The 22,212-nt window shown below is 35.4% G+C and overlaps 1 long non-coding RNA gene across 4 annotated transcripts in view; it reads right to left on the reverse strand.

Moving 5' to 3' along the window:
* The window catches only part of LOC128312881 (uncharacterized), a 139,704-nt gene that overhangs the window by 40,946 nt on the left and 76,546 nt on the right, over window positions 1–22,212 (reverse strand). For 3 of the 4 annotated variants that reach the window (XR_008292789.1, XR_008292788.1, XR_008292787.1), the window contains 2 exons: window positions 2,821–2,870; window positions 2,127–2,202 (listed from right to left, as the gene is read on the reverse strand). The exons of the other annotated variant lie outside the window; for it this stretch is intronic. This is a non-coding gene — a long non-coding RNA (uncharacterized LOC128312881). The remainder of the gene's footprint in view (window positions 1–2,126; window positions 2,203–2,820; window positions 2,871–22,212) is intronic. 4 annotated transcript variants of the gene reach the window in all.

Consider the following 22,212-nt stretch of genomic DNA (forward strand, 5'->3'; position numbering starts at 1 on the left):
AGAAAGAAAGAATTTTAAGCAGGCTCTACTCTCAGTGTAGAGTCCAATGTGGGGCTTGATCCCACAACCCTGGGATCATGACCTGAGCTGAAGTCAGAAGCTTAACTGACTGAGCCACCCAGGCACCCTGGGCTTGTTCTTTTTTAATGACAGTACTGTCCATTTTGTCCCCAGATGAAATGGCCTGAGTATTGGCATAACCCTTGGCTGTTGGTTTTAGGAGGTGAATAACTTTTTTTCCAATAAATGAAAAGATCTCTTGTATCTGAAGGGACACACAGCTTAAGTTAGAAGAGTAACCAGGCCAAGCTTCAGGTAGAGCTTTTTTTCATGGTCATGAGTGGATAACTTTACCCTCTTCCAGAGAAGCAGCATGGTTAGCTCTAAGGTCTTCTTAGGCTTGCTGCTTTTGCCCTGGTTGGCCCCACCACTTTAGCATGTTCTTTTCCCAGTGTGGAGCTGGTGAGGACGAAGCTTGACCCTGGGGAGTGTGACACTCAGAGTTAGCATTCCCACGTGGGTGTACACATTGATCACTTCTTTTTTGTTGATCTGGATAAAGTTACCCTGAAATGTTGGTGCCTACTTGAACATAGCATAGTCTCTGGCACAATTGTGGCTGCAGTTTCCTCCTGGAGATATTAAGCATGTCCACATGCTATTCAGGATTTTTATCAAGACAGCTCCTAGAGGCTCCTTCTTACCATGTAGAAGGATGCATGGCATCTCATGGCCCTGGGCTCACTGCAGGTGGGTAAACCTTGTCATCCCCAGGTGCCACCCTCCCCCTCCTTTTTTAAATTTTTTAGTGTTTATTTACTTTTGAGAGAAAGAGAGAGAGACAGAGGCGTGAGTCCGGTAGGGGCAGACAGAGGGAAATACAGAATCCGAAACAGTCTCCAGGCTCTGAGCTGTCAGCACAGGGCCCTTGGCAGGGCTTGAATTCACAGACCATGAGATCATGAGCTGAACTGAAGTCAGACACTTAACCGACTGAGCTCCCCAGCCTCCCCACCATCCTCTTTTTACCTCAGGGTCCCAGGAGGGAGGGGACACCCACAATGACTAAAAATGGGTGGGGGACCAGGGGCACCAATTACAGAACACTCAACCATGTTTTCCAGGGACTCTCTGGTCACCTGGACCCAGATGGAGCCCCGCCTGGGGCATGAGGCATGGAGTGGCCTGGGGAGTGACCTCACCTTGGAGCCAGACACACCCACTCTCTGCTGCTTCAGCAATTTGATCTCACCGAAGAGAGAGGCCCCCCGCAGAGGCAGCTGCTTATCTCCCTTCAGAGCCTCCAATTCTACCTAAACTCAGTGAGGCCTCTTTCATCCTCTGGCTCACGGTGACCTATTACCATCACACATCCTTTGTTCTTGTCCCCACAAAGTTGGCCCCTATGTGCCTTCTACCATTGAGCCTCAGACTGGGTGACACTGCCCTTAGTTGAACGGGGCCAGATACTTCATTTTTAAATGATCCTTTGCATCTTGCAACTATGTGAAATAAAAAAAAAAAACCCAAAAACATGTATAATGAAATCAAACTAAAGATTTTGCTTTCCTCTCAGAAAGAACGGAACTGTTGGTTGGTATATCAACCAACTGCTGATTGGTAATGGATGGTAATAATGGGACATGAATCTAAGGATAGAAGAGTTAATAGTAAGCAGATTTGATGAATGGGCAAGTTTGTCAATATGAAAATATGTTATCTTCTCTCCAGAGGCAGATTCACTGTGACACTTACAAAGCTCAATCTTCAAGACCCTCACTTGGCTAGGGCTCTTCCAAGATCCTGGGAAGATTTGCTAGCAATGTGTTGTGTGATTATACAGTTTTTTTTTTAATTTGCAAAAGTTAAATATTTTATTTACAATCAGAGCTGCTGGCTAGTTCCACCATAACTTTCTTGCAGTCACACGTACCCTTATGTTGGGTGGCTGTGGACTGGCCAAAGCGTTTTTGGGATCTGACTAATAAGAACTTCAGCGGGGCATAGATTTCAGTGGGTTCAGTGGGATTATTTATGTCATTTGCAGTCAGTTCCATGTATCTATCCGTGTTCAGGTTGTGCTGTGACTTCCAGGAATTCTCTTAAGACATTTTGGGCCAATTTACCTGGGTCATCAGAAATTGCAAGACCAGAAGCTGCATCGTGCTCTGTGATGTTCTACTGTCTCTGGCCATAGGATACCTAGAGGAGAAATAAGGTTTGAAATTGTACAGGGCTGGAAAATTTAGTCTAGAAAAATATTCTGATCATCAAATGTATACAATTAAAAGTGGAGGATTTGGTGTTCAGATATGCCTAGGTAAAAGGGAAGTTCACTCTTGTCAGGTAGAAAATACCTTTTGTTTTTTAACTTCATTTGGTGAGAGACGTGTGAAACAGAATTTACCAGAATTCTTCTTTCTAGGGTACCAATTTGGACTACTACAAATAGTGTGTACCTCTGTGTGTAAAGTTGCATGTTTTATGTCTCTTGGTGCATTGCACTGTGTCTTAAATTTATCAGTGCATCTTTTCCTAATGAAATCTGGCAGTTCCAGATAAAACCACACTCAGCAGAAAGGCCTGAAGAAGCAAATGTCCCAGTGACAAAACTCCTGGGTGTATTCCTCAGGAAAGTAATGTATTTTTTATAGAACGATTTAATCACATTTTATAGTTCAGTGTAACTTAATGGTGATTTTAAATTCAGTTTGAGCTGCTCTCGTGTATGCCTGAATCCAAATTAATTTGTATGTTTTCTGGAATTATTAACCCTACGAAAATTCAAACATGATGGAAAAATTCAGTGGAAATACAAACCAAAATAAATCTGGCAGAAGCTTCAAGATGCCAAAAACTCTTTTATAACACTACAAAGAAAACAAAATGTCTGATGGTTAAAATCATGAAGATTAAGGAAAAAAATCACAGCCCCAAAAATAAATAACAAAAAGGAAAAAGAGACCTTAAATCAGTATTTGCTTTTATACTTAATTTGGTATTTGGGATTTTATATTGTTTCCAATATATTGATTGTTTTAAACTTCCCAAATTATTTGTCTTCAACTTCAACATCTGGGCTTATTCCCGATTCTCTACTCTTTGGAGTAAACTACAGCTGCAGGGGAAAGGACTCTATGAGTTAGCCATGCTTCTCCTCTTGTGTCTAGTGGCCGAGGAAACTTGAGCACACTCCCTCCTGTGTAGATGGAAGGGGCTCTGGCTTGGGGTGTGATCTTTGCTGGGGACTGGGGACCAGGGCCCAGGGCTGAAACCTCACGTTCAAGTGATGTGGAGGAGAGCTAGCCCTGGCAGTGGAGAACATGAGGACTTGTTTGTCGCGGAGGAGCAGAACCCCTCTTCTCCACATATCGTCCCAGGCAGAAACCCAGGTCCGCAGGAGTCCGCAGCTGGAATAGGAATCTTGTTCTCTGCTTAGAAATCTAATTCTCTAGGGGTGTCTGGGTGGCTCAGTCGGTTGAGCATCCAAGACTTCGGCTCAGACCATAACTCACTGTTCCTGAGTTCGGCCCCGCATCCAGCTCTGTGCTGACAGCTGACAGCTCAGAGCCTGGAGCCTGCTTCAGATTCTGTGTCTCCCTCTCTCTCTGCCCCTCCCTGCTCACACTCTGTCTCTCTCTGTAGCTCAAAAATGAATAAACATAAAAAATTAAAAAAAAAAAAGAAATCTAATTCTCTGCTTCAATTTATTGCAAACATGCAAACACAGGATGATTTTTCTTCTGAATCCAGGGAAATTACGTCTTTTACATTTGGTGCATTATCTAATTCCTTGAAGCATGAAGAAAGATATGCAATAATATCAATGATGGATTCTGTTTTGTGTTGGTTTCTGTGTTAGCATCTCCCTCCTTTCTTCCCTGTCTTCCTCCATTCCTCTCTCCTCTTCTTCTTACACTCAACAAATCTTTGTCTTATGCTATATATATGTATATATATCACATCACTTGGATGACTAACATTTAAATTGTTGTTATGAATCAATGTTGCATTAAGTATTAACGCTTTTTTTCTGTAGTATACATTTACATAGGTAGGATTGCTGGGTTAAAGGGTGTATATATTAAAATATTAATTTTATAAGCAATATAAGCAAGTATTCTTTAAACTATGTTTTTAATATTCTGGATGTTATCAGTCATTTTAAATCTTGTTAAGTGATGGCAGAAAATGTTATGTTATTGTTATCTGACTTTTAGTGACATTTAATGTCTTTTTTATATATAGTTTTTCATATTTTCTCTTTGCTTATTCATATAATTTATCCATTTAAAAATTAGGTGGTTTGTATTTTTCTTAATAGCATATAGGTTCTTATCCCATTATAATTAATATTATCTTTTGACTTTGTTCAGGTTTTTTTCCCTTCAATACTGAAGCTTTTTAATATTTATCTAATCAAATCTGTCAATTTTTTTCTTTTATAGTTAAGCATTTCTTATATTGTTTGGATGGTCATCTACATCACAATATTATAAAACTTTTCTTAATATTTTCTTCTAGTATTTTATTTTACTTTTATATTTGTATATTTAAATATCCTGATGTTGAAGGTTATTTGTGGTATTAGATTTGATTGTTTTCTTCCACACCGATAGCCAATTTTTCCAGCACTGTTTACTGAATAATTTATTTTTTTCCCCAATGAATTGACATGCCACCTTTATCATAAATGAAGGTCTTTCATATACTTGGATTGCTTCCTGATTTTTGAATTTGCTTCACTGATGTTTTTGCCTATTCCTGTGCTCATACCATACTGCAGTTTTGTAGTGAGTTTAATAATATGTAGTTGTAGATTCATAGTAAGTTTTAATAATATGTAAGTAATCCCTGGTCACTAATCTTCATTATCAAATTTTTTTTGACAGACCCCATGCCTTCATTTTTCCATATACATGTTAGACATACCTAGACATACAAGTAAAAAAAAAAAGTGTGGAATTTTATTTATAATTGCACTAAATTTTCTCTGTTAATTTAGGAAGATTTATTGCTTTTATTTTACCTCATTTATTCAGGTTTTACATTCTGTTCTTTGATAAACTATTGTGGTTTTAGAAATATAGGTTATTTTTATTTGGATTATCTCGGGTATATTATAATTTTTGTTGCTGTGAATTAAGATTTCCCTCCTTCATTTTTCTATCCTTTTCAGTGTTAGCTGGTTTGGTACTGAGTCTCCTGGATTTCTATGTATATAAGCATTTCATTTATAAAAATAATTATATTTTCTTTTTCATTAGATCTTTAAAAATGTTGACTACCAGTCACATAAGACATCTCTATCTAATTCTTGATTCTAGGAGAAATATTCTTAATATTTCACAATGTAAATAATTTTAATGATAGTATCTGATAAAAACTTGCATCTTGCATAGTGTTGCTACTTAATAATTTTTGAGGAATAGCTGAGGAATTAGATTGTTTTCACATCTTTTTACATAACATTTTCTTCCTTCGCTTTTTAATATAATGAATTATTTTGATTGATCAACTAATGTTTACTCATCCGTTCAGTCATAAGGCAAACCCTGCACAGTCATTGTGTATTATTTCTTAAAATACACTGTTTGATTCAATTTGTTATATTTTACTTAACATTTTATATTCAGAAGTGAAATTGACCTATGGTTTTTTTTTTCTTCTCTTCTCTCCTCTCCTCTCCTCTCCTTTCCTTTCCTTTCCTTTCCTTTTCTGTACTTTTATCAAGCTATTGTAAATGAATTGGGAAGCTTTCTGTCCTTCTCTAGGTGCAGGAATAGGTTGAAACACACAGTAATTACTCACTCATTGAAGGTGGGGTAGATGTCGGGAGGGTGATAAAGTAGATTGTCCTGTACATGACTCCAGAGTTCTCTCTGGCCAAGCATCTGGGACTGCATTAGGAGGGGCTGTGTTCAAATTCACCCTCACCAGAGCTGTGGTTCTATGGTTTTCAGGGTCTTTGGGTTCTGGACATCTGGTTTCCCCAGCCTGAACTGCCTGTTTGTTCTTAGGCTTACTCTGTTTGGAATCAAGTACTCTTGTTTGTCCTGAGTCTTAAAACACAGTTCCTACTTTTGCCCTATAAAACAAGGAGATCTGGCCACATTATTAGGAACTTGTCTATTTTATTACTTTATTTTAATATGTCAATTCATATCAAATATATTTATTTTTAAATATTTAAAAACATCAATGTGCTTGACTTATCATTATTTTCTACTTTTATTTTATTTTATGATTTTATTTAACGATGTGCATATAAACACATTTGTCAGACATTGTCCAAAATCTCTGCAACTTTGAATTCATTTAATTCTCTTAATAGCTCTACATTTTAGTTATTATTTTTTTCCCACTTTATATATGAGAGAAATGAGGCACAGGGAGATTAAAACTATTGCCCAAGTTACTCAGCAAAAACTGGTACAAGCCGCAATTAGATATACAGGAGCCCAGGGCAGACTGCCCCCAAATGTACTCCAATGGCATATTTTTATCATTCTGAATTAAAGCTGCTTGGGTAATAGCCATTGTAAGGACACTCAAACTCTCATCTGTCTCCCCGAAAGCAGGAAACAAATCTCCCGTATGAAAAATACCCTCCTTGTACTAAGTAAAAAGACATCCTTATCACCAGAGATAAGGATTTTGGAGAAAGCTGTAGAAATTAACCTTCTCACTTTTTTTTTTTTTTTTTTTTTATTAAACTACTGCCTAGGCCCAAATTCTACTTAGAATTCCTTACTAATTAAACCTCCCAAACACCTGTTTTCCTTATCCTGTAAATTCCTCAAAAAAAATATCATCTTTTTGTCTAAAGTGTGTAAAAACTGCTTGCCTTGGTCATTTCTTTGGGGTCACAATTTTACTATTGGGCCTCCGTGCACGTGTGATAAAACTTTGTGTTTTTTTTTTTCTCCTGTTAATCTGTCTCATGTAATTGAATTCTTAGTCTAGCTGGAAGACCTTGAACGGTAGAGGCAGAATTCTGCCTCCCCTGCAGAACTCAGTGGTTTGGCTTCAGAGTCTGTAGGTGTACGTCTCCAATCTTATATTATCAAGTTTAACTTTTATTTATATTCATTTCCTTCTTTTATTTCCTTTTGTTTTATTATTTTTCTACTTTCCTAAATTTAATATTAATGATATTTATAATCAGTCTCTTATTCTTAAATATAAAAGCATGTGAAGTTATGTATTTTCCTATACTTATGATTCTAGAACTTTCTCATAGGTAATGTTTTTTATTGCTGATTTTAAGTTTTATTGCATAATGTCCAAGAAATGACATTTTTTTTTTCTTGAGTGAAAAATTTTTCACACATTTTTTTTTTTCTTGAGTGAAATAGGGTTGTTCTCTCTGGTCTAGTAAATGATCACATTTTTGCAAATATTTCTAGTAATGAAGGAAGGATGTTTATTGTCTCTTAAAGGGTAAAATACTCTCTTTAAAAAATGTGTATTTTTTAGTCCAACTTTAGGATTACATTATTCAAATCCTGCATATTTTTACATACTTTTCATTTATATGATCTCAAATACTTAGATATATAAAATTCTTGTCATAGTTTATCAGTGTCCTGTTTTTAATATTCGTTTTATGTATTTTGCTTTCATTTTTATTCCATAAATATGCAGTTTTTACATATTGTTCAGAGATTATAATTTTTAAAGCATAAAATACTATTTTGAATTTCACTTTATATTCTTTTGCTCTCTCTATATATAATTTTTGCATTTACTTGATACACTTTGCCTGTTTCTTTTATGTTCAACCATTTATCTTCTTTTGTTTTTGGTATATTTCTTACCATTACTGAAAATAGTGTTGTTTTATTTTATTTGCAAACATTTTCTTCTTATTTGCAAACTAAGACTCCTAGATGTTTTTTTATATTACAGATTATATCTCTCTGTCTCCTGACATCCAAGGTTTCTGTGAGAAGTCTGATTCTTTTTACTTTGAAAGCCAGTTTTTATTTTGGACTGGTCATATCATTTTCTCTTTACTGTTAAATCTAAGACATTTCACAAAGGTATATTTAGATATAGATCTTTTTTTTCTCTTTAGACTCACCTATTACCTGGAGATTCTCTTGTACTCTGAGTTCAAGTTTTTCTTCAATTCAGTAAAATGTACTATTATTTCTTTAATTGGTTGTTACCTCTTTCATAGTATGTTTTCAGAAGTTGTTTTCTTCATGTGTCTCTAAACTTATTTTTTAATAGATTTTATTTTTAGAGCAGTTTTGGGTTCATAGCAAAATTGAGCAGGAGGTACAGAGATTTCCTACATACCCACTGCCTCCCTCACGTGTGTAGCTTCTCTCATTATCAACATCTCCCTTCAGAGCTCTACATTTGTCATAACTGATGAGCCTACATTGACATATCATTATTAGCCAAAGTCCATGGTCTACATTAGAGTTAACTCTCCGTGTTGTAAAGTCTATAAGTTTGGAGAAATTTGTAATGACATGTACCCATCATTACAGTATCACACAGAGTATTTTCACTGCCCTAGAAATCTTCTGTGCTCTACCTATTTATCCTTTTCTCCTTTCTAACCTCTGGAAACCACTGATTTTTTTGTTGCTGTGGTTGTCTCCATAATTTGACTCTTCCAGAATGTCACATATTTGGAATCATATAGTATGTAACCTTTTCACATTGGCTTCTCTCACTTCATAATATGCGTTTAAGTTTCCTTCATGTCTTTTCATGGCTTGATAATTCATTTCTTTTTAGTGCTGAATAATATTCCATTCTCTGGTTGTACCAGAGCTTATTTATGTATTGACCTACTAAAAGACATCTTGGCTGCTTCCAATTTTTGGAAACTAGGAATATAGTTTTTCCTATAATCATCCATGTGCAGTTTTTTGTGTAGATGTAAGTTTTCAGTTCATTTGTTTAAATACCAAGGCACGTGATTGCTGGACTGTGTGGTAAGAATATTTTTATATTTTAATATAAAATATATATATTTTATATTATTATAAATATAAATATATATATAAATATATAATATAAATATATATTTATATATATTTATATATATTTATATATATTTTATATATATATATTATATATATTTATATATATTTATATATATTTATATATATAAAATAAATATATAATATAAAAATATATATTTTATATATATTAAATATAAATATATATTTAATCTTTAATTTAATATTTAAATACCAAGGCACGTGATTGCTGGACTGTGTGGTAAGAATATTTTTATATTTTAATATAAAATATATATTTTTTATATTATTATAAATATAAATATATATAAATATATAATATAAATATATATTTATATATATTTATATATATTTTATTTTTTAAATATATAAATATATTTTTTAAATATATAAATTATATTTATATATTTTATTTATATATATTTATATATTTATATATATTTATATATATTTTATATATATATATATATATATTTATATATTTATATATATTTATATATTTATATATATAAAATAAATATATAATATAAAATATATATATTTTATATATATTAAATATAAATATATATTTAATCTCCTGATGAACTGTCAAACTGTCTTCCAAAGTGGCTGTACCATTCTGCATTCCTGTCAGCAATGAATGAGAGTTCCTCTTGCTACACATCCTCACAGCATTTGATATTGTCAGTGTTCTGGATTTTGGCCATTATAATAGGTGTATGGTGGTTTCTCTAAATTCTTTATTCATAATTTTATTTAAATTTTTTTCCTTATGTGTGATGAAACAACTTCACTTGATTTTCCAGGACATAAAATTGTTTTGTCAGTCCTCTTTCTCTTTCTCTTCCTTCTCTTCCTTCTTCTTCTTCTTCTTCTTTATTTATTTATTTATTTATTTGGCCAATGTATTCTCTAATTGTAATTTGCTACTTCTAATTCTTCCATTGTATTTTAATTTTCAATTATTAGCTTTTTGTTTGCCCGTTTTAGAGTCTCATTGTTTTGATCACATATCCTCTTACTGCCAGCTTCATTAGTGGGTTTTTTCTGTTTCTTCCATTAGCTTTGGCCCAGTGGGGACACATATACAGGTTGGCTTTCCTAATCTTTCTCTTTTGGGTCCCTGAATCCTCTCACCTGGCCTTTTCTCTTATTGCTTTTGGCAGATCTTGTAGTTTTTTGCTCCTGGGAAGGTGAAATGGATGTGGATTAGGGATGGTGAAAAGTAAGACAGATATTTATTTTCCAGTAGTCCCGCCAACCTCAGAAGGACAGACAAGATGGAATCTCTGTATCAAGTCAGGGATGGAAAATCTCTGTTCTTAGGTTTCTAAGCTGTGAGGGGGAAGGAACAATCAGATTGTTACAGTCTTGTTCAGTGCTTATTGAATTAGCTCAAGATGGTCATTTTCCTTTAGCACCGCCGCCCATGCAGGGTCAACCAACCTCTCTTACATTGGCATTTGAGGGAGTTCTTCTTCATTTGCAGAAAGATGCATGCTCTGCTTTCTGGGCTGTCTCAGGGCCTGTGGTCTTTACCTCGTACTGAAGCAGGGAAGGAGCAGCTGGTCTTCCTTTCTTCTCCCTGACATTGCTCACAATGGTACATAGTCATTAAAAAAAAAAATCATTTCTTAGGTATATTTGTGACCTTTCCAAGCTCCCCAGGTGAGCCTTACTTTTTTTGGTGATATATAATTAAAAGATAACATTGTGTAAATAACAGGTATATGTGTTGATTTCATACATTTATATATTATAATATGATTACTGCTGTAGTGTTAGCTAACACCTTTATCATGTCATATAATTATCATTTCTCTACTCATGGTGAGAACAATTAAGTTCTAATCTCCAGTATTTTTTAGGTAGAGTTTCCTCAACTGGGAGGGAAAAGGTGATGTAAACTTGTAATTAGGCTACCGACTTCTCTACCCTTCCCCCTCACCTTAATTTTGAGAAGGGGAATCTGAAGCCCAGAGAATTGTCTAGGATCATAAGACTATAATTAATGCTAGGTATTTAAAAATATACTGAATGAGTAAAGAATTGTAATAGACATAGAAGTACTTATTGATTCAAAGCTTACCATATTGGAATACTCTAAGCATCACTGGAAGACTGAGGATGATGTAAGAGTCACCTTCAACTGCATGAGCAGTTTGTTCAGGATTCACATTTAGTATGCTTTTGAACGTTAAAAGGACTACCCATGGTGTAAATCCTCTGAGCTCACATATAATGACATCAAGTTAATGAAACACATTTTCTTAATGAAGAGTGAGGGATATCAAGTTGACTTGAACCACTATGTAGGTGAGTAGCTGTTATAAACTTAAGCAATCAGCATTAAACTTATTAGTGACAATTAGTATGCACAGCTTATTCAGCATATTCAATTAGCACCTTAATGTATTTGGATTATATTAAGTGAGAGGATGATCTTTTAGTATAATTAGTAAGTGAAGTGAGAAAAAAAAATTCATCTGAGGCTCTCGTTAGAAGGACCTTGTTAATTTGCTGAAGTAAAGCTTAAATAATTTTTGTGAACTTCTGGATATTTGTTTGATTTGTTCAGTATCAGCTAAGTGAGTAGTATTTAACAGAACTGTTTGCAATGACGGAAATATTATGATGTCCAAGATGGTAGCCACTAGCCACATGTAGCTAATGAACTTTTTCTTCACAATTAAAAAACCCCAGCTTTATTGAGATATAATTTATATACCAGAAGATTCACCCATTTAAAGTGCATAACTTGATGGTTTTCAGTATACAGATTTGTGCTTCCATTCCCATAATCTAATTTTAGAACAGCCCCATCACTCTACAAAGAAAACTTGTACGCATTAGCAGTCCCTCACTGCTCTCTCACACCCTTTCCAAGTGCTGGGCAACTTCTAATATACTTTCTGTCTCTATAGAGTTGCCTATTCAGGATATTTCATATCAATGGAATTATACAATATGTGGTCTTTTGTGACTGGCTTCTTTCATTTGGCATAATGTTTTTAATGAGCTTTTTAAGTGCGGCTAATGTTGGAATCTAAAATTTTATAATTTAATTTGATTTATTTAAATAGCCATATGTAGACAGTATAGACCAAGTTGCTCAAATGCTCAGAGCTGCCAAATAAGTCACTTCTCAAGTGTGAAGAGGAATATGATTTTTCATGGATAATATTTTACTTGAATAATGTCTTAAAATTTAAAAAAATGTCAAAATTACCCTATGATTTCAGTATTATTTTCATTTTTCAGTTGATGTAATGAAGGCTTTGAAAGATAAGTAACTTGTACAAAGTCACATAATTAATAAGTATATTTTTATTTTTGATTTTATTTATTAATTTCTAGGGGTTTTTACATTACGATCAGAGAATGTTGCTTGTATTATTTTAACATTTTGGAATTAATTGTGATTTTTATTGGGGCTGTTGGTCATTTTATGATGGTTTTATGTAAACATAGATCGTAGTTTTTATTTCAGGGAACAGAGTTTGATCTATAGTTAGTCTTACTTTATTATGTCACTTAGATCTTCTATATTATTCCTTAATTTTTTTTCTTTCTGGTCTGTCAAAGACTAAGAGAGGTGACTAAAATTCTACTTTTGTGTTGTTCTTTGTAATGCTTATAGTTCTTGTTTTGTGATATATCTTTTGATGCATTGATAGTCTTGACCTTTTAAAATCTTTACTATGAATATCTGCTTTTAACATTATACAGTGACATTTTGTCTTGTTTATGTTTTATGACATGAATTAAAACGAGTTGATATTAAGGTTACAATGGATTCTTTCTTTCTTCCCTCCTTTCCTTCCTTTCTCTTTTCTCTCCTCCTTTCCCCATCTTCCCTCTCCTACCTCTTTCCCTTCTCTTCCTCTTCCCGCTTCTTTCTTTCTTTTTCTACATTTGCTTTAGATAACTTTGTCCACAGTTTTCTTTTCTTAAAAATATGAGTTTAATCCATTTATATTTATTGATACGATAGGTATATTTGAAGCTAGTTCTTTGAAATTATTTATACTTTATGCTTTCACTCTTTCAAAAATCATGTATAGTCCCTATTCTTCACTTTCATTGTGTAATTCTTTATGAATAGGAAATAATTCCTATATTTAAGAAGATTTGCATTTTTGTTCCAGTAGTTAACTTATAGCTATTATGTTACATATTTTTGTTAATTCTCTAATACTTTAGACATTATCTTTTACTTCCCTGCTATGAACAATCATAAAACTAGTGTATTTCTCTTCTTTTCTCCACTATATTTTAGTTAATTTTTTCATTCTTAGTACTTTATAATGATAAACGTTTATGCATTTTAGTTGAAGGCTTTAACAACATCTTTTGAATTCTAGTTGTTAAGATGGAGAAATTAATATACCTATTTTAACTCGATTCATTTCCCCTCTGCTCTCAATTTATGTTAGATTATTTGTAAATGTCAAGGTATATAACACATAATACATTTCACAGAATCAAAGATGCCACCTATTGTGAGAAGCAACATACTTTTGGGTCACATTTTCAATGGTTTGTAAAACTAATCGATAATTATAAAAACTAAGAAAAAGAGGATTGATGTTTTGAATTAAGTGCTTTGTCATGAGTGTTTGAGACTGAAATATAAATTTGGAACATGGTATTTGAGAACAAAAAGGCAAGATTAGGTTCTAATCAAACTGAAATAGACATCAATCTTCATTGCACGTGCTGAAAGTTGGAAAAAACTACTTGGAAAATGAAACTTTGATGGGATTTAAAAAAACGTTTTATTTATTTTTGGGAGACAGAGTGAGAACTGGGGAGGGACAGAGAGAGAGGAGGACAGAGGATTCAAAGTGGGCTCTGTGCTGACAGCAGCAAGTCTAATGATGGGCTTGAACCCACAAACCATGAGATCATGACCGGAGCCAAAGTTGGATGCTCAACCAACTGAGCCACCCAGGTGCCCCTGATGGGATTTGTTAAAGTTCTTTTGTTTCAACATATTTGATTTTTTTTTTTTTAGTACACAAAATATCTTTTTTTAAAAAATGTTTTTATTTTTGAGACAGAGACAGAGCATGAGTAGGGGAGGGGCAGAGAGAGAGGGAGACACAGAATCTGAAGCAGGCTCCAGGCTCTGAGCTGTCAGCACAGAGCCCGACACTGGACTTGAACTCACATACTATGAGATCATGACCTGAGCTGAAGTCGGATGCCCAACTGACTGAGCCACCCAGGTGCCCCAAGTACACAAAATACCTTTAACACCTAATTTATGATTTGTGCTCTGTTTTTTTTTTTTTTTTTGAAGACTGAGTGTTGATTACCAGAAAACTGTGTATTAATTCTTCTAGACAAGCCATATAAAGAGAATTAAACAAACTTTTGGAATACAAAGAGTCACAAAATCTCCAGTAATCATAAGTAATGGATCTGATAACTGATTTTTTATTCTTTATTTTTGTATGCAGATAGTATTTCATTAGAAGAATAAGCTTGAGTGGAAATAGAAGCCCAGGTAAACTTCTACAGTTAGAGCAAGAAAGCCTAGCATTGCCATAGTGATTTTTTTTTTTATGCTTCTGTTCTCATAATAACTTTAGGGATATATATCTCTTTTCTTGTTATTTTGATTCATGACTAAGACACATTCGTTTGTTTATTTGTTTGTTTCAGAGAGAGCTTGTGTGTGCACATGCAAACAGGGGAAGGACAGAGAGAGGGAGAGAGAGAATCCCAAGCAGGTTTTGCACTGTCAGAGCAGAGACCCACAGGGGGCTCCATCTCATAAACTGTGAGATCATGACCTGAGCCAAAATCAAGAGTCAGTTGCTCAACCAACTGACCCACCCAGGTGCCCCAAAGACATTATTCTTGAGTAGCTAAAATAGCTAAATAATAAAGACAGGCTAAATAAAAATAAAATAGCTAAATAATAAAGACAGGCTAAAAGGAGAAAAAAATTATGGAAATAAAATAGATTATCATAGTTTACAATATATTTTAAGATTGACTGTTTTCATGATTCAATACTTATAATTATCAACATATTTATGATAATATTCTTCAGTTGGGTAGACTGATACATGGATATTTATATGACAGCTAATTTTAATTAATCCAATTTAGGTAAATATGATTCATTGGAAAATATGAAATTATGTCAGAGAAGTATAAAAAATTAAGACATTACATTTACAATTAGAAAAGAATGGGTAAGGGTAATAAGATAATGGTGTCTCTTGTGATCTTTGCTTATTGCAAAGCTTTATCCCAATATTCTCCCATGGGACATTTCTTTCAGTGATGATACTGAAGGGTGAAGATCTGCTCAATCTTATGGGATGAATGAGTTAGGTCTGGATTTAGGTTTTAAAATAATCTATCCAGCAAGAATGTGCTGTGTTGATTATTTCGAGCTCAGTAGCTAAATACATGTTTTCCAAGCTCCAAATCAAGTTTGGCTGCACCGTTACCCTTGCACAATGAACTCCCTGAGAGCTGTCCTGCTTAGCCTTGTACATCACAGCATTTGTAGGACTGCACCGTTGGGAACTCTGGCTGGCACAGTGAATGTATGCAGGGAATAGTGTTAAAGAAACAGAAAAACCATTCAGGCAGCAGCTTAAATGTTCCATACCCAGAGAAGGCTGCTTGTTTTCCAGTCTAAGACCCTCACTATCTTATCTCAGACCATTCTGTTCTTTTCCTTTGTACCAATCTCACAACTTCTGCATTTGTCTGTTGGACTAATGTCTGCATCTGTAAGCAGACTATCAGCTCCCTGACATGGGGTGGCTTTGTTTTGTTCAGCTCTGTATCTCAAGCACCTAGCTGGAAAAATAGAAGACCAAGTAAACATCTGCCGAGTGACTGGATGAATGAAAGAAAACAAACGTATAGACTTTAGAAAGATGTCATAGGTATATAAAGTTAAGAATGCATCAGGGAAGATAAATGAGATTCATTACTTTATTTGCTTTACTGATTCTAATCAGTGGCTTGTTACTATAGTTCTAATATCATTGGAAGATACTGTATTTGAAATTTTTATTTTGTGTGTCATATCAGATATGTAGATTCAGAATATATTTAAAAATAATGGCAGCTAAAAGTGCTCATGTGGCAGCAGGTCCGTACTCAGAAGAGTTGACTTTCCCTTGTGCGTCTATACATCATTTTCACTGACTGTGCTGAGGACATATGTGTATTGTCCCCATATAACTGTGCAGATGGTTCCAGCTCCACCAGTCTCAGCACCTTCATCTACCCCGTGGATCTGCCAGTGACTGCGTTACACCTACCTACAGGGTAACTGTGAGAATAAAATGAAACTAAGTAATACCACTTTATAAACTGTAAAGCTCAACACAAATTGAAAGGATTATTATAATCATTAGGACATACAGTCTTACCACTGTAAACATTTATTACTATTTTCAAAATATGCATAAACACATTTCTGATTCATAACTTTGTTGATAGGAATATGTGCACAAACATTTATGCACGTGTAGCCACAGGAGACAATTAGATCACAGCCGGATTCAAGTGCATTTTTTATGGAAGAGGAAGTTCTGCTCTTACCTAAATAAAGGGACTGAGGAGATTCCTAGAAGAAAAATTTTGCTTGTGTTGAGCTTTGCTTGGTACCCTGGAATAATGAGAAGGTAATAAAAAGCAAATCTCTTGTCCAATTCTTATTGGACACTTTTTTTTTGGTATTAAATAGTTTACTAATGCATCCCCAATCTGTTTGTTCCATTATTTATATATTTTTTTGAGTCATGTCTTTACTTCTCAGAGTTTTAGGGTTAGTTTGCTGGGAGGTTTATGTGATGGTAATCATTAATCATAGAAACAATTGGGAAGACCAAGCCTACATTGTCATTTTCCCCCAGTTGGGTGCCTTACCCAATTTTTCGATTATTACAGTCTGCCAAAAAAACCCGTGTGTTTATTAGAAATTGAAAACTATTACCACCCTACTGCACTACAGGGAGACTGATGTTTGATTTACATTTGCTACTTTGTTGCCTTTCAAGAATATATTAAAGCTTCTAGCTTCCATGCTTTTGTATTTTTGCTAATTTTTTTTTCAGGCGTGTGTGTTTAAACGCTAAAACTGAATTCTGCCTTTTATTTTTCCCACTGAAGACTTTCTGCAAACTTGTAGCTAATGTTTTAATTTTGTTCAGCCAATATTTTTTGGATTCTTCACGTCTAATGGGCAGAGAAGGTAAAATCTACTAAAGAATTCTAAGGCATAGTCTTGACATTGGAAAATGTGTGGAAGGAAGCATGCACCCAGGAGAGAGGGAACAACAGAAGACCAACACTGCTGTTGGAGGAGTGGTGTGGACAGTACTGGGGGCCCTGGGAGAGGTGTGGACACTCACTTCTTTAGCAGATCAGAGAAGGGAGAGTACAAGGTGGCCTAGAGATTTTAGCAATGTCTTTAAGCATGAGTTAGGCTTAAAACTTTGAAATTTACAATTTTCTACATTTGGAAAAGACACTTTTGTTTGGAAGGGCAAGACTCAGGAAGAAGTATAGCCAAGAGAAGTTCCAGAAGTGGGGTTCTTGAATGAAAATATTTTTTATTTAGAATTTCATGGTAATATTTAGAGATGTCAAACTATTGAATAGGAGTAAAACCATTTTTTTTCCACTAAGGAGAATTACTGTCATATATAAAATAGATAAAAGTGGAACTAGAACTGGCTTGGAAAGTGGGGCATGTATGGACAGCCCCGAAATCCACCCATTCTCCCCACCCCCGGTGTTGCCCGTGAGTCTCCCCTGAGGAACCCTGAGGCTCACCAAGATACATTTATACAGCCACTGCTCAGAATATTCAAGATGCTAATACATTGAGAAGTCAGAATTATCAATTACTGGCCAAGTCCTTACTGTCAAAGGTAGCATCTGAATCTTTGTAAGTGGCATCATTTATGTTTTGAGATCACTTTCTAATTTTTATTGTAATATCTCGTGGTGCCTAAAAGTTGTGGAGGAAGGATTTATATGAGGCCAAATTAATATAACCATTCAAACCCTCAGAAAACTGTTTGGAGAGTGACAAAGTAAATAATATAAATATGCCTTTATAAGGTTTTGGTTCAGAAAGCTTTTGGAGATTAAAACAAGCAAACAAAAAACCCCTCTAGATAGAGGTACTAATTGTCTAACCTGAAATTTTTTTTTCAATATGTGAAATTTATTGTCAAATTGGTTTCCATACAACACCCAGTGCTCATCCCAAAAGGTGCCCTCCTCAATACCCATCACCCACCCCCCATCAACCCTCAGTTTGTTCTCAGCTTTTAAGAGTCTCTTATGCTTTGGCTCTCTTCCACTCTAACCTCCTTTTATTTTTTCTTCCCCTCCCCCATGGGTTTCTGTTAAGTTTCTCAGGATCCACCTAAGAGTGAACACATATGGTATCTGTCTTTCTCTGTATGGCTTATTTCACTTAGCATAACACTCTCCAGTTCCATCCACGTTGCTACAAAAGGCCATATTTCATTCTTTCTCATTGCCACGTGGTACTCCATTGTGTATATAAACCACAATTTCTTTATCCATTCGTCAGTTGATGGACATTTAGGCTCTTTCCATAATTTGGCTATTGTTGGGAGTGCTGCTGTAAACATTGGGGTACAAGTGCCCCTATGCATCAGTACTCCTGGATCCCTTGGGTAAATTCCTGGCAGTGCTACTGCTGGGTCATAGGGTAGGTCTATTTTTAATTTTTTGAGGAATCCACGCTGTTTTCCAGAGTGGCTGCACCAGTTTGCATTCCCACCAACAGTGCAAGAGGGTTCCCGTTTCTCCACATCCTCGCCAGCATCTATAGTCTCCTGATTTGTTCATTTTGGCCACTCTGACTGGCATGAGTCTAACCTGAAATTTGCATCTGGTAACTCTATCAATTTGGAAAGTTTCCCCCTTCCACCACCCATCATGGAATCGTACATTTATTCACATCACTTCCTGCTACTCACTTTATATTTCCGTTAGAGCATTTTTAATATTGGGCTAATATTTTATTGTAGTTTGAAGTTCTGTCTGGTGGTTAAGTGCTCAGTTAAACCACAGTAGTCCCAAGGGACCCAAATAACTTACAACGATCTGGTTAAAATGTTGAAATTAGTATCTAATACTTATTGAGATCTTGTCTGGTGCTAGTCCCTGGGCTGTCTTGTGCACACATTGGCTCATTAAATCTTCACGGCAACTTTACACAATATAGCCCCATTTTATTCATGAGAAACTTGAGGCACAAGGAAATTAAGTAACTTAATCAAGGTCGCTCAGCTAGTACATGTCGGGATGGGTTAGATCTAAGTCTGTGAACTTCAACACCTATGATCTTCCAGGAGGCTGGAAGATCTGGTTTTGTGGTATACACTAACCAGTTGATAAGACTGGGTCATTTGTCCTGCTCTTTAAATGTAACCCTTTTGTATACATGACATTGAGGTCTGCTTTTTAGATTTTATTATTTTTTTTAAAAAAGTTTTTATTTATTTTTGAGAGAGAAAGAGAGTGAGTGCACATGGGCAGGGGAGGGGCAGAGAGAGAGGGGAACAGAGGATCTGAAGCAGGCTCTGTGCTGACATCAACAAGCCTGATATTTGGCTCGAACTCACGAACTGCAAGATCACCACCTGAGCCAAAGTCAGACGCTTAACCAACTGAGCCACCCAGGTGCCCCAATGAGGTCTGCTTTTTAACCGAATGTCCCAACACACTGATTGCCAAACAGTGGATATGAAGAAGACTAGAGGAATTATCCAGTTATAGAGGATATATCCTGAGACTTGGGGATATATTTGAATAGTTGCAGTTGAGAAGTCAATTCCATTAAGTTAAAAAAAAATTCTTATATAAAGGTGAAAACATGCCCGGCAAGGCTGATAGCATATTTAGCATATGGTCAGCCTAGTCCAGAGCTGAACCTGTTTGCCTATGTTTTTAGTATTTAGCTTCAGACATCTCTGAAAACATCACAGCCAAAGTTGGCATTTTCAGGGCAGCCATGTTGTAAGTCAGGAAGGACACAAAACTTTCATTATGCAGTCAACCTCCTGTTGGCTTTTAGAATATTTTATAACTTTGCAAATTACAGACATCTGCAAGGCACTCAGGGTCCGGCAATTACACAAAAATTGAGGCAATTTGATAAAACCCTGGTGTTAAAAATTCATTTACCTTTTTAAGTCTTTTTCTCAACTGCGATCTATAATATGCCCCGCAGCAGGTCAGAGAGCCACATGACTGCTACAAATATTTGTGAAGAATTTTGAATGGGAAATGCTTTGCCAGTGACTCCATTTTCACATTTTATCTTACCTTTTGAAATATTTTTAAAACAAAACCCAAAACACAGAGATGAATCCCTTGAAATTTGTTTCTGAGAGTCAGCAAAAGCAATTATTCTTTAAAGGAGCTTCTCTTGAATTCTTTTTTAAAAAAAAATTTATTTATTTTTGACAGAGAGACAGAGGGAGAGAATGCATGTGCACGTGATGGGGGGATGGGCAGGGAGAGAGGAGGATAGGGGATCTGAGGTGGGCTCTGGGCTGAAAGTAGAGAGCCCCATGTGGGGCTCGAACTCAGCAACCGTGAGATCATGACCTGAATTGAAGCCAGATGCTTAACTGACTGAGCCACCCAGCACTCCTTGAATTCTTTATATTTCCCCATCTTGACCTTAGGAATGTGGAAGGTATAATTTAAAAGTCAGGATATTTTTTTTTTTTTTACTCCAATATGCACTTCATTGCCATCATAAACATCATCTGCAACATGTTTAGCACATTTGGGACAAAGCTGGACAGAGTGATTTTTTTAATGAGACCAAACAAAGAATGTTTTGAATTAGTTTGACTTCATGAAAGGGCCATGTTGATGAACCTTATTTGCCTCAGAATCTACAGAGAATGTAATATCTCCTTTATGGCTCTCAATGTCATATAAAATGTTGAATCGATATTTTATTGATCTTTCAAAGTTTTCCTATTTTAGGTTACAAAATGCAGGTAGATCTCCATTTTCTGAAAAGGTGACACCAATCTTTTTATATTTCTTCCAGGCTTTGTCTTCAGAGAGGTTAGAATAGCCTTTAACACAGCTTTTTCCGTTGCTGAACCGGAGCCATGTTTCTTCTGTAGTTTCTCACGGAAGATGCAATCAGTCCTCGAGGACTGTGGAGGAGAGTTCATGCCACTTGCTCTTCCTTGAATGTTCTAGACTGTCAAGTTCTATTTGGTAGTTTTCTCTCTCCTAAAGCATGTCTTTTATTTTGCCCAGTTGTTTTTATGTACCCGCAGCAGCCTTCCCCATTGTTCGTAGCAGTGCCCGACTCTTCCCTTTTCCATTTCTGTTCCTCTTCACTCTCTTCCCTTTCCTTCGCTCTGTTAATTTCTCTTCTTAACTCTTCTCAGTCTTTTTACCCTTTGCACTTCAGGGCTTTGGTGTGACACAATTTGACATTTATAGTTCTCTCTTGGCAATCTGCAACACATCACATCTTCAGTGTTCCTTTCGCCATAGGTTGTTCTTAAATATTTCTTTTCTTAAATATTTCTTTTCTTTCTTTCTTTCTATCTTTCTTTCCTTTCTTCTTTCTTTCTTTCTTTCCTTTCTTCTTTCTTTCTTTCTTTCTTTCCTTTCTTCTTTCTTTCTTTCTTTCTTTCTTTCTTTCCTTTCTTCTTTCTTTCTTCTTTCTTTCTTTCTTTTTACAGGCTTTGCATGTACTAAGCTTCAATGGCTCCAGACACAGCTAATGTGAAGGCCAAAACATGCAAGTGCTAAACCTATCATGTGTTTTAAGCTTTTTGAAATTTTCTTTAGAAGGCGAGAATGTTCACAATTCTCAGTATTAATGACCCATGGAAACTGGGGAGCAGGAAAGACATAAATGTCCATGACGTCCACCAGTTTGGTTGGTTTTCCTTGATGACTATGGAATTTTTAAATAGGTTGACTCCATTTTTTTTTTTTTTTGCCAGAATTCTCAGGGTTTCTTTTTTTTTCTTTTCGAAGGCCTATTTCTGATACATATCAGGTTTGATATATATATCAAAGCGATAACTCTTAAATGGAAAGCACAATCCGAGGAGGTGAGAGAGCGAAGAACCGGTCGCAGGGTTGCTGCCTTCACTCTGGTCCACCTGGGAGTCTGGAGAACTGAGGACAGAGAGAT

This window comes from Acinonyx jubatus, chromosome F2, assembly GCF_027475565.1.
Source record: "Acinonyx jubatus isolate Ajub_Pintada_27869175 chromosome F2, VMU_Ajub_asm_v1.0, whole genome shotgun sequence".
Lineage (NCBI taxonomy): Eukaryota > Metazoa > Chordata > Mammalia > Carnivora > Felidae > Acinonyx > Acinonyx jubatus.